This window comes from Chinchilla lanigera, unplaced genomic scaffold (genome assembly GCF_000276665.1).
Source record: "Chinchilla lanigera isolate Chin_1 unplaced genomic scaffold, ChiLan1.0 scaffold00059, whole genome shotgun sequence".
Classification (NCBI taxonomy): domain Eukaryota; kingdom Metazoa; phylum Chordata; class Mammalia; order Rodentia; family Chinchillidae; genus Chinchilla; species Chinchilla lanigera.
The window spans coordinates 4,219,223-4,236,893 of NW_004955460.1; the positions used below are offsets into that span (position 1 = coordinate 4,219,223).

The 17,671-nt window shown below is 41.1% G+C and overlaps 1 protein-coding gene across 1 annotated transcript in view; it reads right to left on the reverse strand.

The window, feature by feature from the left end:
• Pou6f2 (POU class 6 homeobox 2) overlaps positions 1 to 17,671 on the reverse strand; it is a 475,860-nt gene that overhangs the window by 197,544 nt on the left and 260,645 nt on the right. The window lies entirely within an intron of this gene.

Below are 17,671 nucleotides of genomic sequence, written 5' to 3' on the forward strand. Positions count from 1 at the left end.
GAAAGAAGAAATCAACTTTTCCCCATCTCATGACAAATCAACTATGATCCTAGTTTCCTTTTAACGCTCTTGAGTATTTTTTGAATTTTAAAATGGCGCACACTTTATAATAATAAAAGGCATAAGAAAGATGTCTCTAAAAATGTGGCCTGAAATCCTGGGGATCGCATGTGGTTTCACAACAAGAGAAAACAAATTGCCACAATCATCCTTAATGTGATCTCATAGCAGATGAGCTGAACGCCTTACCTTAGGAAACCCACAGAAACGGGTCTGTTTGGAGGCAAATACCAGTGAGGGGAAACGGTAATCTTCTGGGCAATAGCACTTGTCAGAAGAAAAGAGAAAGGGAGTCAGGTACTATTCACAGCAAATGTACCAGGTAATTTTGTTAAGTATATGTTATAGGTTCCAATGCATTTTATATTTAAAAAAAAGTTCAACTCTACAATTCATGTAGGCTGGAAAAAAACCAAAACTACAACTATGCTATAAATAAAATGCAAACCACAAGATTTGAAAGTTAAGAAGTTTATGGTCTGATATGAGAATTCTATGCATTTCTGGACGGATAACTTTAAAGTTTCCCCAGTGTGGTGTTGGATTGGTACATTATTAAGATTTTCTTAAATATTAAAAAAAAGATCCAAGGAGTTACATAATTGTGTGCCTGGTATTTGTAGAATGAAAAGATGAATCACCATTCAATGCAGATCGTGTCAATGAGCTCTATGGAGGTGCAGCTGGGAAAAGAAAAGGAATCTAAAACTGAGCACCAGGGGCCATCTGGGTGGGACTTGAGCTCTTCAGAATCGCCAGCGGCCGTGACCATGCGCACAAGCACTTTGAAGCCATTCCGTGCCATTGTTCCCACCTGGCAAGGCTGACTTTTGTCCAAATGTGATTGTTGGAAGTTGGGTCTCTTCCTCTTGGTCTCAATGAATTCTCAAAACAAGCCTGTTTTCCTGTCACCAACAGAGATCCTGTGAGCTGCTATCTTCAGCTTTGTCATGAGATGTATGAAGGTCAACTTGGGCAATAAACAGGTTTAGGGTAAAAGATTTTGAACCATTATAGATCTCTCCAACCCAGCACCACTGGGTAACATTTTTCTTATCCAAGACCTTTTCTAAGATTTTTACACCCTTTCTGCATTTCTGCAAAATCAACTCAGAACACTCATCTCAAGCTCACCCTCCCATTGCAATTCCCAGGAGGCCTAAAATCAACATGAGAGAAAATATGGGATGTGCTTTAGATTTACCGGCTCATTTCCTTTACATCTACTCTGACTTCTTAAAGATGTAAGTACTAGTGAGTTTTCTGGTTAGGCTAGTCTGCATAAATAAAAACTCATTTACCTGAACAACATCGTGAAAAACAAATCACAGAACCAGAGAGATGGAAAGGGCCCCAAGGACTGCTAGCTCTGATCTGCCATTTCCTACATGAGAAACACGACAGGTTACAGTGTATGTTCAGGTCCAGGTTCAAATCCTCCCTCTGCCACTGCTAAGCTGTGCAGGTTGAACAAGTTACTCAAAAGTTATGTGCTTCAATTGTCTCTTCCATAAATGGAGTTAATAATAGGACCTTCCTGGAGGCTGTGAGTCCGTGAAATGATTCAAGTACGTTGAGGAAAATACCTTAAAAAAGGACCAGAGAGCCAATGATGGGAAGCAACTTCCAAGTAACTAGAACAGCTTGAGTAGGTATGGAAAGATAATCCCTGGAATCTGCATTTTAATAAACAGGCACAAGAAGTTAGCAGCCTCCGACGCCATGTTGCCCCCAGGACAGGTGGATGGGCTGAGCCCCTTGCTTGTGGAATTAGTGGTTGCATAACTTTGCCCAAATTAGTTTTCAGGGCAATCTCTACTGCTGGTTGAAAGAGAGATACATTTGTGGTGTGCAGTATTTTGTGGAAATGTGGTATATATGGTGTGTGGCATTTGTGTGTATAGATCTGCTGTGTGTATATGTGGTGTACAGTGTGTGTATGTGTGCATGTGGGGTACGTATGGCACATGCGGCATATGGCCTAGGTGTGTTGCGTATGGAATATAAGGTGTATTTGGTGTGCATGTGTGATGTGTGTAGTACACTGTGTGGGATGTGTGATGTGTGTGTGTAGCATGTGCCATGTGTTTCTGGTGTGCTTGTATGTGTGATGTGCGTGCTTATGCTGTGTGACATATGATAAGTACATCTGAGGTTTGTGTATGTGGTATGTATGTCTGTGGTGTGTGTTATGGTGTGCGGTGTATATGGCTGTGGTGTGTACGTAGACTGAGTAGCATGTGGTGATGTGCGGTGCAGCGTGGTATGTGTGATATGTGCCTGTGGTGGGCATGTAGACTGAATTGTGGATGATGCACTGTGGCGTGTGCCACATTTGCACCCTGGCTGGAGTGCAGGTCATGTGCTATCCCCTGCATGTCTGCACAGGCCTGGGTGGCATTGGGCTCTCAGCCCTGTCTAAGTTACTGACCCATGGGCATGGGCTGTGGGGCCAGGAGAGAGAGGATGGAAGCGGCTGGGGAGGAAAACATCAGAAACATGTGCAGCTCAGGAAGGGTGGCGTGAGGCTGGTGGAGAGCATAGGTGGATTAGAGAGAGGTTTCTTGGAGAACCCAAAGGGAAGTATGGAGAACTGACAGGGCCTCATGAGCCACTCCTCAGGGGAGACTGAGGAGTGCCAGGCCCAGGAGACGGCATCTCTACACCGCTCTGCCATCATGCACTCTGGGAGAGCAACACTGTCAGAGCAAAGCCCTCCAGGAGGACCTGGGCTCCAGAGCACAGGGTCAGGTATCTCCATCCTCGCTGTACACAGTGAGCCACTCCCGTCTATCCTGGATGCCTGCTTCTGGCTTGTCGTCTCCTTCCCACGGCCGTCATGACCAAGGGGCCATTTGGTTTTTCTTTCCCCAAGCATAAAGTGTAGTCTGTGCCTGTTTTAGGAGGACTGACCGCTGTTTTTAAGGACTGGGGAACTTCTCAATAGGAATGTCAGACACAAGAACTTATCCAGGATTGTTTCTAAATAAGTAGTAGTTCAAAAAGCTGTACATTGCTTTACTGTATTTATTTATTTTTTTTAATAGAGGACAACATTGAGGCTGGAAAACAAACTGCAGCCCCTTCTGAAGCTCATAGACTGTGTTGTTAGGGAGGTAGAGCTGGCTTTTTATTTATCTAGAGTCTTTAAAGGTCTTTGCCTAATGTGGCTTCTAGATAATCATACAACTTTTGATAGAGTGATTACCAGGTAACATTATCAAATAGCAATCATGATTAAACAAGTTACACGCGCCCTCAGGCCCTGAAGCAATTTCTATGAAGAATGAGTTTGTCCTTCAAATGGCATAATAAGAAAAAAAAAATTATGTGCAATTCACCCTGAACAGGATGTTCTAAGGGAGAAGTGTAATGTTTACCCTTTCCTAACAGTTACAAATGGCCTACAATTAGCTGCCTTTCTTTTCAACTTCCTTCCTTTCTATGTACCTTTTGCATTTTCTGTCACTCAAAATGAGCTGCTGTCATTTTCTAGCCATCTGGACTATTTGCCAACACCACAAGTCCTACTGCACCCCCATCCTATCTGTCTGTCTATCTATGTATCTATCTGTCTATCCACTATCATCTTTTTTTATTCTTTATCATCTAGAATAAATATATACAAAGCAACCAGAAAATAATTGGCTACCATTAGTGATTTTTACCCCTGAGATATTAAAAAAAAATCTGTTAAGCATAATTTGAGACCAAAGGAAATGAACAGTATACCACTATGATCGTGTACTACAGACTGTCCCTCTCTATGGAGTAAAACAACTAGGGAAAAAATGAGCTGATTAATTTATTATATACAGATGCTAGACATACATTTTTTAAAATGTGAAACTTGGGCCCATGCCAGCTACCAATGAAGACAGAATAACATAAAGCAGAGTCTAAACACAACACATAAAAATTTCTGGATAAAATCCAAAGCTCCAGAACAATGGTACTGTTAATATTCCTATTTTTCTCATTTACACTCAGCAAACATTCTCAAAAAGTAAAAGGTTGATCTACTGCCTTCAAATCTTAGTACAGTACTATTGACTCTAGATATATTTTTTTCTATTTTTGGAGACAAATGAAAAAATAATATGTAACTATAGTTTCTTTTGAGTTACACCTATACCCAAGTCATCTACATGGTATCATTTAAAAGTTAATTCTACTACTCAAGGATGTGAGAGCTAGTATCTTATCTAGGTTGAACCTCAACTTACATTTCTTCTCCCCAGAAAATCTAGCTTCAGTAGGAAATAGAAGGGAAAAAGTTGTGACCCTAATAATTTAGTTTTAAAAACCGTAGATATAAATAAGTCATAAGCACTGATACTTTTTTAAAGAAGTTTTTGTTGCCTTTGCATAGAAGTTATAGATGTCTGAAAGCATTGATATACATGAAAACATATCTGTGGAAGAGAATAAAGACAGTATAAGTGTGGGTTGCAGTGTGTGTATAAATTTCCCGTGCTGCACTCTGTCTTACAGGAGTGCTAAGCTTCAGTAATGTGGATTTTCTCAGTGGAATTTGTGATGCTGTATGTGATTTTTATTCAAATACATAAATATTGTCTTTTAGGTGGTTAGGCATGGGGTTGTGATTGAAAGTTCTATACTATGCCCATTTCCTTTGCCTTCTTAATTTTGCTCTGTATTCCCAAAGTAGGAGTCTTCCTCAAGGTGGAAAAGTGAGGTTGTGCATTCACTCACACCCAATGACTGGTTTGTGGGTGTGTAATCATATGAAGATACCATGCAGGCAGTTGAAGGGAGGCTGTTTATGGTTTTTGTTACTGAATAACATGCAGTGAGGGGCTGGGGATTTAGCTCAGTGGCACAGCGCCTGCCTGGCAAGCGCAAGGTTGTGAGTTCTATTCCTGCTATCCAAAAAAAAAAAAAAAAAAAAATGCAATGATTTTCAGATGGGCATAAGAAGAACAAAAGCCAATATAAATAAGAATTTAAAATTTTTGCTGTGTTGGGCAGACGTCCTCTTTCAAAAGTTGAAAATTCTATCTAAGGCATATCAATTTATTCAAAATTCTAACTAGGCTCTAAAATGGCTAAATAATATCTAGGATTTTCAGCACTTAAGTTATCCTGACTCTGAAGTCAGGTACATGGATTTTCCTCTAGGTATTAGGAAATGTATTGGTCACAACACCAGAAATGACAAAGTCTTCAAGTTTCCTTTTCATAGAGGTCCTTTCCATACCTCTAGTATTCATGCTTTTTGTTAAGTTTCCCAAAACATAAATATATATGGTTGGTGAGCTTGGCTTGGCTTATGAAAATAAGTAGATGTGAGAACACTTCGTTTGAGGCTGATGAGATTCCTCATGAATGAGCTGGTAAATGCCTAGGTATATACTGACAATTTAGTAACAGATTCCCATGAGGTGTATCAATTTACTATTTGCCACTGTACCACAGACTTACCTTACCACAAACAACACAAATTTGTTATTTACATATCTGGAGATCGAAAGTTCAAAATGGATTTTACTGAGTGTTATGGTTTAGAGCTAAAATGACATCCAAAATCTCATGGTTTGAGTGGTAAGGTTTTTGAAAAGTGACTGGATCATAAATGCTGTAACTCTATCAGCAGAAATACTGACAAATCCATTCACTAGATCAGAATTTGATATTATTTGGAGGTAACAGAATTTAAGAGGTGAGGCTCAACTGAATGGAGTGAGTCATAGGTGTGTGACCTCTGGGACTTTAGATGTCAGCTTTTGGTTGCTGGTACACAGTACCTGACAATGATAATTTAAAGGAGGAGAGATTTAATTTGGCTCATGATTTCAGGGGATTCAGTCCATGGTAATTTGGCTCCAGAGCAGGAACTCACAGAGGAAGTGTGCTGTGGAGGAAAGCTGCTTACTTCATGGTGGCAGGGAAGCAGAGCAGGGGAACAGTGATGGAGGCAAGGGGCCAGGGACCAGATATACCACCAAACGCTATGCCTCCATGCCCCACCCACACACATCCAGAAGTGTTCTTTACTAATATCCTGTGTGGCTCCCAAATCAATCAAGTGGACAATTAAGCTTAGCTATCACAGGGACTATACTATAACTCTTCCCTTGCTGGTTCTTTCCCGCTTTCTGCTTCCTGGTTGCTCTCAGTGAGAAATTTTCCTTGGTCACACCCTTCAATGTTTCTGCCTATTCATGAATCCACAGTAGTGGAACCAGCTGATCACAACTGAAACCTCCAGAACTGGGAACTAAAAGAAAATCTTCCCCCTTTAAATTGTTTATATTAGATATTTTAACACAGCAATGAAAATCAGACTAACACACTAAGACATACTCAAGTTATCCCCAAGGCTATGTTTCTCCATGAATATTCTAACCTCATTGGCACCAGGGACCAGTTTTTAGGAAGGCAATTATTTCATGGGGCAGGGGGATTGCTTCAAGATAACTTAAAGAAGCATGCAACCTAGATCCCCCACATGCGCAGTTCACAGTAGGATTCACACTCCTATGAGAATTTAATGCCCTGCTGATCTGATATGAGGTGGAACTCATCTGTAGTTGGGAACCCCTGCTGTAAGGCATGAGTGTCCAACTTTTTGGCTTGCCTGGACCACAATGAGTGAAGGGAATTGTCTCAGGCAAAGTACAGAATACATAGTTAATGTACATAAGCAACAAAACCTCAAAATTTTACCTACTTTCTCTTCTAATAAATTTAGTGTTTCTGTTTTAATATTTAGATCTTTGATCCACTTTGACTTTAATTTAGCGCATGGTGAAAGACATGGGTCTAGTTTTAGTCTTTGGCATGTGGAAAGCCAGTTTTTCCAGCACCATTTATTAAAGAGGCTGTATTCCTTCCATTGAAAATGTTTGGCCCCTTGGTCAAAGATAAGGTGACTGAGTGTGTTTGTAGTTGTATCTGTATCTTCTAATCTGTTCCATTGATCTTTAGGTGTGTTTTTGTGCCTGTACCATGCTGATTTTATTACAGTAGCTTTGTAGTATAATTTCAGGTCAGGGATTGTGATTCCACCTGACTTGTCCTTGCTGCCCAGGATTACTTTTGCTATTCTAGGTCTCTTCTGGTTCCAGAGAACTTTAGAAATGTTTTCTCTAGATCTGTGAGGTATACTAATGGTATTTTAATGGGATGGCATTGAATCTGTACAACAATTTTGGAAGCATGGCCATTTTCACAATGTTGATTCTTTCTACCCATGAGCAAGGAATATAATTCCATTTTCTGATATCTTCTTTGATCTCTTTTTTCAGAGCACTATAATTTTCACTGTATAGATCTTTTGCTTCTTTTGTTAGATTGATTAAGTATTTCATCTTTTTTTGATGCTATTGTGAAGGGTGTGGTTTCCCTAATTTCTCTCTCAGTCTGTTTGTTGCTTGTGTACAGGAATGCTGTACACAAGGGCATGATTTTGGGGAATGATTTTGAGGTGTTAACTTTGTATCCAGCTATGCTACTGAATTTGGTTATTAAATCCATGAGCCTTTTGGTGGAGTTTTTGGGGTCTTCTATGTAGAGTATCATGTCATCTAGGAGTCATGATAATTTCACTTCTTCCTTTCCTATCCTTATTCCTTTTATTTCTCTCTCTTGTCTAATTGTTCTAGCTAATATTTCCAGAACTATATTAAATAGGAGAGATGACAGTGGACATCCTTGTCTTGTTTCTGATTTTAAAGTGAAAGCTTTCAATTTTTGACCATTTAGTATGATGTTAGCTGTTGGTTAATCATAGATGGCTTTGATCAGCTTAAGGTAAAGGCCATCTATTCCTATTTTTTGGTAGGGTTTTCATCATGAATGAGTGTTGGACTTTATCAAAGGCTTTTTCTGCATCGGTGGAGCTGATCATGTGATTTTCGTCTTTGGCTCTATTGACATGGTGTACTACATTAATTGATTTGAGTATACTGACCCATTCCTGCATTTCTGGGATGAACCTCACTTGGTCATGGTGTATAATCTTCTTGATGATTTGTTGTATTCTGTTTGCTAGCATTTTATTGAGAATTTTTGCATCTGTATTCATTAGGGAGATTGGCCTGTAGTTCTCTTTTTTGGTTGGGTCTTTTTCTGGTTTTGGTATCAGGATAATACTTGCCTCCAGGAATGAGTTGGGGAGAATTCCTTTCCTTTCAATTTCAGTAAAGAGGTTGAGTAGAATTGATGTTAAATCTTCTCTAAATTTCTTGTAAAATTCAGCTGTGAATCCATCAGGGCCTGGGCTTTTCTTCATTGGCAAGTTTTTTATTACATTCTCGGTTTCACTGGCCGATATTGAGTTATTCAAGATTTTTATATCTTCTTTGGTTAGCTTTTGCAATTCATATGTATCTAGAAATCTGCCCATTTCCTCTGTGTTTTCCATCTAAACTTCATTTAGTTTTTATATTTTAGCATATGAAACTATTTTATGAAATATCACAAGCTCATTTAATAATTAAATGAGAAAACCTAACATGTCTTCTTAATAAGAATAAATACCTGTCTTCACAAATACACACCTACATGCAAGTAGGTTGAAGTACTACTATGGGTAATTATTATGCTTTAGTGATGAGTCCTACAGCATGTGTAACATCTGATACACATGGGTTTCAATTGGACTGTGTGTCAGGCATGGAGGCAGTGATAGCACGGCCCTGTGTCCTCTCCTGCACATTGCTTTGTTGTCACCTACACAGTCTATGCTCAAGCACTGTGTGACTGAATCATGAAAAATGTCATTAAACATAATTTAATGATGTCCATAGCCTTTTTTTTTCTAGTAGTACTGGGGATTGAACACAGGGCCTTTGCACTGAGCTGTATCCCCACCCCTGTTTTATTTATTTCATTTTATTTTTTATTTTGAGACAGGTTCTCACTGAGTCACTGAATTGTCCTGGGTGAGTTTGTATTTTTGATCCTTCTGCCTCTGCCTCCTAGAGGGCTGGGATTACAGGTATGTGCTGCCATGCTCATTGGTCATGAGGCAGTTTTGTCACTGTGCAAACACCACAAAGTATACTTATCACAAACAAAATGGCTGTGATAGCACTACGTGATAGCATCTTATGGGGCCAGCACTGCACCCGGAGTCTACTGCTGAACAATAACACATGATTATTTTGAGGAGCAAGACTGTATTTGCAGAGGGCCTATTGTGTCCAAGGCCATGCGGTTTATGAAACAGATGTAGATATTTACTAATAATAAGGTGAGGGTGACAACAGCTAGGAAAGAGCAAAAGAAGAGGATGCAGATAGAACGTCGGACAGTGTCACTGCAGAACACAGAAACATCAAGGAAGAATTTAAGGAATGTGGCTGGGAAGGGCACAAATCACACTTGTTTGCATGTAAGATGGATCAAAACCATTGGTCCAGTGGTAAGCATGCACCAAGCCCTATGGAATACTCTCAGGTGGTTTTTAATGTTGACAATGTGTGGCACAATCTATCCATTCAGCAAACACAGAAAGCATGAGATCCAGGTTGGACAAGCAGAAAAATACAGATGCTTACCTGCAGGAGGCTACAGCCTGAAATGATTGTGAGTGAAAGGACTATTTTTAAAAGGGAGTAGAAGACAGATCTACAAACAGTGTCCTTAAGCAGAGGAGTGCCCCAGAATGACCTCAGCTTTGGATTGCTGCCCCTAAATCCTTTCCCTTGCTCAAGGACTGTCACTTGTAAAGTCAGACAAATTACTGGCTAATGGTGACTTATTTGATCATTTGCCAATCCTAATGAAGCATGTAGCTGATTTAATTTTTAAATAATTTGTGTTAAAACCTTTACACTTCTCAAATAGTTAACATTCTGTGCCACTTCCCAAAATACTAAGACAAGTCATTTATTATTAAGTCCCTAAATACTTATTGGCCATCAAATATGTTAAATTCTTCCTTAACACCAGAAACTAACATTGAAAAAAGCATGAATCTTGGTCGTGAATGAAGACTTGAAGAATCAAATTTTTTTTTCAAGAGGCATATGTAATAATTTAGTAGAGGGTATTGTCATCTACTTTTGAAGGTATATTTTTACAAGGTGTATTTTTACCTTTTCCCATTTAGATCTTTTAATATCTTCCACTAATTTAATCATTGCCTTTGTGAAACACAATTTATGAGTCCCAATTAAAATAATTTTAACAATTACAGTTTATTATTAAGCAAGAATGTGACTTAATTTAAAGAAACCAAAGTCACTTTAAGAAATTTTGAAAATTTTTTGAAAAACAAAGTTTCATTTTTTAGGGATGCTTCAAACTAATACTTCTATTTGTATACACAATTACATATGTAAGATTATAGTCACACACTCAAAGTTCCCTAGACAATATGTGAACTGACCATATTACTACCTTCTCTGTATAGTTGTTGTTGGGCTACAAAATGACTTGAATGAGTTAGGCAGACTTAAAAGAAGATTTTAAAACCCTCTGTTGACAGCTTACACCACTGCTGGAGTCCTAAACTGTCTCCTCTTTGGTCTGGAAGCGAGGCTAGGATTCCAGCTCTCAAGTTATTCTTTCTTAGAAGATGTGTGTGTTGTGGCTCAGATGGATGGGCAGGGTTGATGATATTTCTTTTGGAAATTTGAAATTAGGAATTGAGAGACCTTTATCAGTGAGCACTGGGGCTATAGTTAAAGAACCACAAAGCAGATGGAAGAGGGTCATAATGGCCCTAGAAGTCAAAGTGCAGGAGAAAAGGTGAATGATCAGAGTCTTACCATTTGATGAGGAAGTGCAAAGGGCAGATGCAAGGAGGAAAACTGAAATTCCAGTAAGACCATGAGGCCACTGGCAGCACAGCAGGGGACCAGGTGGCTTCTCAGGGTTGGTTCCCCAAGGCTAAGTTGTCCTCAGTGCTTTTCTTAGAGCCTCAGCAGATCCTCATAGATATTCATAGTGGACACTGTCTTCCTGGTAGCAGCCTGAGTGGGTCTCTGCTTCTCTCACTGAAAGAGCCAGGCCAGCATGGGACAGGCTTGTCCCATGGTTCAAGTTGACTATTGTCACAAACTCGCATTCTACCAGGTGCCAAGTTCTGGCAATACAAGAGCTACTCTCTTTGCTGAAGAAATGGCAGCTTCATGGAGATAATCAGACTGTTGGAAATGTGTAGGCAAAAGTAAGAAAGAAGCAACTCTCACTGTTATTGGTATCCAAAATGACGGTCTTCTATCCTTTCCACAAATGTTTGTATGGCCTTCTTATATGTAAGAGTCTGTGGCCATGGGCCTCATACCCAGAAAGAGTAAGTCAGTGCCTGCCCCAGAAGATGGCCACTCTCTGGGAAGGCCTGGGGAGATCCCACAGAGGGATAACACTATAACATGAGGTGGCACCTGCAGAGAGTAGAAGTGCTGATCAATGGACACTTTCCTTGCACCGATTTTCCACTGACCCTAAAGCTTGTCCTCACTTTCAGGTGAGTTCATGACAGCTCACTGTAGTTTCTTGTCAGGTATTTGTCACAAGCATTCCAGCAAGACAAAGTGTAATAAATGAATAGAGGTGAATGCAGATACAAGGAGAAAAAATGCTGATAATATTTTTATGATGGTTTAGCTACTGTAAGGGAGAAGAAGCATAATAGATAACAGTCAAATAACTTCATCATAAGGTTGGGAGAGAAAAGAAATAGGAGTTTCTTTACAGTGGCCTATTTTCAGTGGTTGCTCTAGGCCTCCTCTGCCTCCTTTCCTCCCCTGTGTACCCCCGCTACCACTTTTCATGACGCTGGGTCCCGGTTTCTCAATACCGTGACTGACATCCCATGCTTCTCATTTAGGCATCGGCGGTAGTGAGATCAGCTGTTGTTCTGGGTTGGTAGTGATTCTGTAATTCCATTTCCTCATTAGATCCTGTGTGTATTTATTAAAGCTGCACTGTGCCCAAAGGCAATGTACAAAAAATATAGAGAAATACCAAAATTAAATAAAGGCTATTATTGCTCTTATTTTATAAAGCTTGTCTATCACAAGCCACTGTGTACGTTTCTAGGTTAGGGGCTCTGTTAACCAGGTGCTCCTTGATCAGCAAACTAGGCACTTGGCTTCCTGCCTCTATCAGCACACAGGTCTTCTGTGCAATGCTCTAGAAGGCACACTTAGAATTGTGTATCTTTTAGAAAATTCTTCAGCTTCCAAACCACCCCTCCATGTAGCTCCCTGGGGTCATTCTGCAGAGCTCAAACTCTTGTAGCATCATCTCAGGGACTGAATGGACATTTCTATCCCTAGAACTAAGGTTCTTTCTTTTATGCTGGACAAGGAAGCACAGCTAGCAATGGGTACATGGGATGTCCATGTATTACCTGCTGCAAGTGATGTTTCAGGGCTGGAACTCCGAGGGACCACACAAAGTCTGTGCCCTGCAGGAGCTTCTGTTTCATAGGGGAAGTAGGAAGTGGGCAAATATTCAAGGAAATTAACAGACTATCCCCTGCTAAGAATAAGGCAGAGAGAAACCATAGTGTGTCCCGAGTTGGAAGTACTACTTTCAATACTTTGATTCAAGAAAGCCTCACTGATAAGATGCTTTGAGCAGACCTGTGCAGAGCCATGTGACCTCAGAGGGCAAGGCATCCCAAGGAAAGAAGCAGCAAGCACGTGGCCTGTGATCATGTATGAACAGAAGCAGGGGGTGTAGGTTTCTCCAAACACAGGGGCCCATGTCTGCAAATAGGAAGCTCATTTATATTCCGTATAGGAGCATTTCCATGGGAAAGGTAGCCCTGTGTACCAAGAAACATGTTTTTGGTTAATGCTTTTCAGTTCATATCGGCAAGGAGACATTTATTTAAAGCTGTCAATCAGCTGGATTTTTTTTCAGAATCAACTATTCTTGTACCACAGCCAGAGTCAATTTTACCACCCATGTCCCAGAGCAGCCTGCAGAGGCAGGCCTTCCTCCTCCTTGTCTCTCCTAAGGCCTCCCTCCTCCTTGTCTCTCCTAAGCCTTATCTTTCTCTATCCACTCAACCAGGGCTTGTATTCTGAAGCAGCTGCTGGAACTAACAGGGCTGCTCCATGATACAGTGAAAGAGCATGAGTCTGAAGTCAGAGAGACCAAAAATACAAACAATAATGATGTCATTTATTGGCTGAGATCTTGACCAAGGCACTCCCTCCCTTCCTCCTAACCTGAGATTTTCATTTATAAAATAACACAATGCCTCTTAGTAAGACTGTGAAGAAGATCAAATCTCAGAGCACTTACAAATACCTAGCTCCCTGTTTGAGTCTTAATGCACAAGTCTCCTTTCTCTTCTCCTCTTCCTTCTCCTCTTCCCTTTTTCCCTATCCTGACCACCACTACCACTTCTATCATCTAGCTAGCAGCAAGAGAAGTTCTTGGGGGGATTCAATAGTGTTCATTCAAAATACCCAGAGGAGCTAAGGAAGTTCCAGGGGTGCTCAGAATACAGTGTGTGTGTGTGTGTGTGTGTGTGTGTGCGCGCGCGCGCTACTGCTGACTGTGGATAGGCTGTAAAACTTATGTAGTTACACTTGGCAAATGGTCTGCAGGATTATCCTAACCTCCCCAGGGTCCGTCTTCACTTGGCTGGAACCAGACCCAGCTTCAGATTAAAAACAAGTAAAAGGAAGCATCTTGGTGCCATTACCCTATGATGAGAGACACTCAGGAGATCCAGGAGCCTGTCAATTCCTTCATTGTCCTCCCCACCACATGCCCATCTCTATGGGAGAAGTGACTAGGGCAGTCTCACGCTTGGGAGGATGCAGGGTTTCCCAAGGATAGGAACAACTTTTAGACACAAGGGTGTGTTAGAGGCAACAGGCCCTGATGTGTGCACTAGAGATTCCTCTACCATCCTTTCACATCTCTGAGCCTCCTTGTTTTTCTCCCTTGGTTATAACCGAACCTCAGGGGGAGGTTAAGAGGCAGTGAAAGGAGGAAAAACTAAAAAGTTTTAAAAAACCAAAGTAGGAAATTTCTCCACAACACCCACGCCCGTGCTGGGTGCTGGTTTCTGGTGTGGACCACCTTAGGTATGGCGGAAGGTCCTGGGTCTTTGTGGAACACTTCCTGGGATCCCGAAGTTGAGACCACGTGAGCCAAATGTGGAAAGGAGTCTCAGAAGGGGGAGATCAGCTGGGCTGGGGAGTCATCTCATTTTTATTTCTTTTTAACATTCAACATTCTGACCAATTGGTATCTGAGCCTATTTTAGTGGGAAGAGACCAACAAATAAAGCACTAACAACAGAGTTTATTGCATTTTCTGCACAGATTTTTAGTTTCCTATAAAGAACAAACCGGATCTTTCCCCCTCCCCCGCTAGCTGGGAGATCAAGCTCTCCTCCGAGGTTAGCTCTTATGTGTCTGCTGGCTCATTCTCCTCAGCCCAAGCTCGTTTCAGAGAACGATGCTTGCTGTAATAACTGGGATTTTAAGTAGAAATATCTCCTGTGATGCCATCAAGTAGAAATAAAAAGAGCAATTTTCAAACAACAAGTAGCAATGATGAAGCCAGAAAGGGGAGACATTTAAAAAATTAAACACCATAGAGTCCATTTCTCCATTCTAAGCAATGGGACCTCCCAGATGGACGAAGGAGCACTTCTTAAAAATAGATCAGATCACGGCTAGATTTACATAAATAGTGCTGCCTATGTGTGATGTTTATACCCTTAATTAGATGCTGCTGAAATTCAAAGAGGTTTATTCTGAGTTTAACACCTCTCTTCCTTCAGGTTAGCAAGCTTCAGGGTGAATGTTATTACTGTTATTCCAAATGGTTACACAAAGGGGAAAATGAGTGCATTTCTTGTTCAAGAACTTGTTGGCACCATGATTTTTATTTAAAATAAGATGGATTGGGGTGTGGTGGCATGCCTGCAATCTTATTACTCTGGAAGGCTGAGGCAGGAGGATTGTAAGGTGGAGCCCAGCCTGGGCAAGTTAGTGACTTAGCAGGACCCTGTCTCAAAATAAGAAATAAAATTTAAAAAAGGACTTAGGATAAGGCTTAGGCCCTGGGTTTGCCAGTACCGCCAGGAAGAAAAGAAGGAAGGAAGGAAGGAAGGAGAGAGGGAGGGAGGGAGGAAGGAAATGGTGTTCTTCTGGTTGGCTTTATCTATCCACTCAACAGGGATTGTTATGTGTAATCTACATGTACACACACACATACATACACACACATACACATAAATAGACACAGATATTGTCCCAACCAATTCAATTTAATCTTGTGGATTCTTTATATTATACTATAAATTCATTACATAAAGTGGCCACAGTTAAAATGACAGAGCTGAGTAGCAATTACACCACCCGGGCTTAAGGTAGGCTCAGACCCACAGGGGCAGGATTATACACTCCTCTCGCTTCCGCTGGCAAAATCTCCTAACAGAATGATTGCTCTCCCAGCAGAACATTTTCCATCATCAGGAGCGGAGATAAAGAGGTATTAATGAACAAGGAGATCGCAAACAGGGCCAAAGTAGGTTAAACGGAATGGGGCTATTAGGAGGGTTGGTTTTTCTTGTACTTGTGTATCAATGAGCCACATCTTTAGATAAGGCTTTCCCAGCAGGATACCAGATCTTATCAAATGTTGTTACACACTATTTAGTCTCTGGGGCAACACAAAATAAATGACATCAAGCAGGAGAGGTAACAAAACAACCTGGAGAGGCCAGAAGGCCTTGCAGAGGGAGGGGAGGGTGGCCGTGCAGCCATTATTACGGGGGACGCTTTTCCAGAAAGACTTTTACCTAGAGTGTGAATGAGTCTGTGCCTATGCGTGTGCCTGTGTGCATGTGCGTGTGTGTGTGTGTATGTGTGTGTTTTGCAGGGCTTTTCTAAACAGGAGATGTGAACATAGAAGAGAGAAGTAGAAAATAAAATTGCAGGCGGCAGCTGAGAGGAGGACAGTATTTGTTTTCCTGGGCGCCGGCTGGCGAGGCGGCACCTCTCTCTGCAGCTTTTGTCCTTCAGAGTGGCGAGAGCCCGCGCTTTAATGCCTGCAGGTTGACCACGCATTGTTATTATACAGTCTCCATGTGCACATCATGTGTCATCTGACCAAAGGAGAGTCTACAAAGTGAAAGGCTCATGCAAAATTTATGCTTATATGGCGGTTTCAGTCAGCGGAAAAATCAATACTGCAGGCTTGATGCTCAGAAATGACTGAGTACTCTCTGACTGACACTAAAAGCACCCGGAGATTGAGAGCTACATTTGCTCTTCAAGGGATCGAGTGTATTAGGGCTCTTGTAATAGTGTGCTCACCTTATATTAGCCTTTCCTTGGGATTATTTTTTGATAACAATTATGATTGTGGGGTTTAAGGCAATTACACTATTACAAAGAAAAAGCTGCTTTTTATGTCCTGTAAATCTGTCATCTATTTCACATAGCAACTGCCTTCCAATTATTTTGCTACAATGCACTTTGGAAGCAAAATGTCCTAACTGATACATATTAGTCCTTTATGTTTTATAAATAAAAATCAAAGCTGTAATGTAATCCTTCAAAAGGAGCTTCTCAGTTTCCCCAGATGTGTTTTAGAAAGTGCAGAGCCATAATGGGTGCTATACGTTTCCAAAGAGATGCGGTACATTTGCGGTTCTGCAGGAAGGATATGTATGCCAGGTTGCTGTCCGAGATGGGAGAGAGACCCAGTGTGAACTCTGGCTTCAAATGCTAATAGTATCTGTTAACTGGCAGATAGGGAGGCTTAAAGTTGGCATTTAATAACGAAGGAAAACAAAAAACAATCCTTGAAATCATTTCAGCCAGAAAGAAACTCCAACGCATGTTGTGACAGTACATTAAGTAGTCAGCAGCAACAGGGGCAAGATTTCTTCATTTCCTGCAAACCCTATAACAACGAAGACTTTACAGCTGTGTGGGGGCACTGGTGTCAGAGAAGTGGGTGTATGGAGGGAATATGGAGACCGTTGTGGGGAGCAAGCACACACAAGGTAGAAAGGAAAACTCACAGCTGAAAGAAATCATGGTAGTGTAGGTCTGGAAGTCAAAACTGTGTTAGGAGAAAGCTTCTTGATGGTGACTGTACTAGTCTTGCCCCCGGGGGAGGGTGAGGAAGGCTACTCTCTCCAGCTCTGAAAATCACAGGGAGGTGGACAAAGTAACTGCCCTGGGTGGTGATGTTGCTTGTGGTGATGAACAAAGCTAGCCTGTGTCTACCACCCTTGTGACTCACAATTACATAAGGTGAGTTCAGCCTCTAACCTAAGAGGACAGAGTAAAACAACACTTCTCCAGATTTCTGGATGCACAATGGTTGATTATAAGGATTTAAATGTGGATATGGCCACATTAGAGGTGCATTCTGCAGAAATTACCCAGCAAAGGATTATATCCATGCATACATCAAGAAGGGTCTTTGGGTTGGGCTCAGTGGTATGCACCTGTAATCCCAGATACTCAGGAGGCTAAGGTAGAAGGATCCATTGAGCTCAGAAGTTGGGAACAAGCTTAAACAACACAGGGACACCTTACAGCCTAAAATAAACACATAAAATTTTAAACAGAAAGGTTTGAGGGGCTTGGAAACTCAATGCAAAAAAAGATTTGTATGATCACTGAGTTGTTTTGTTGTT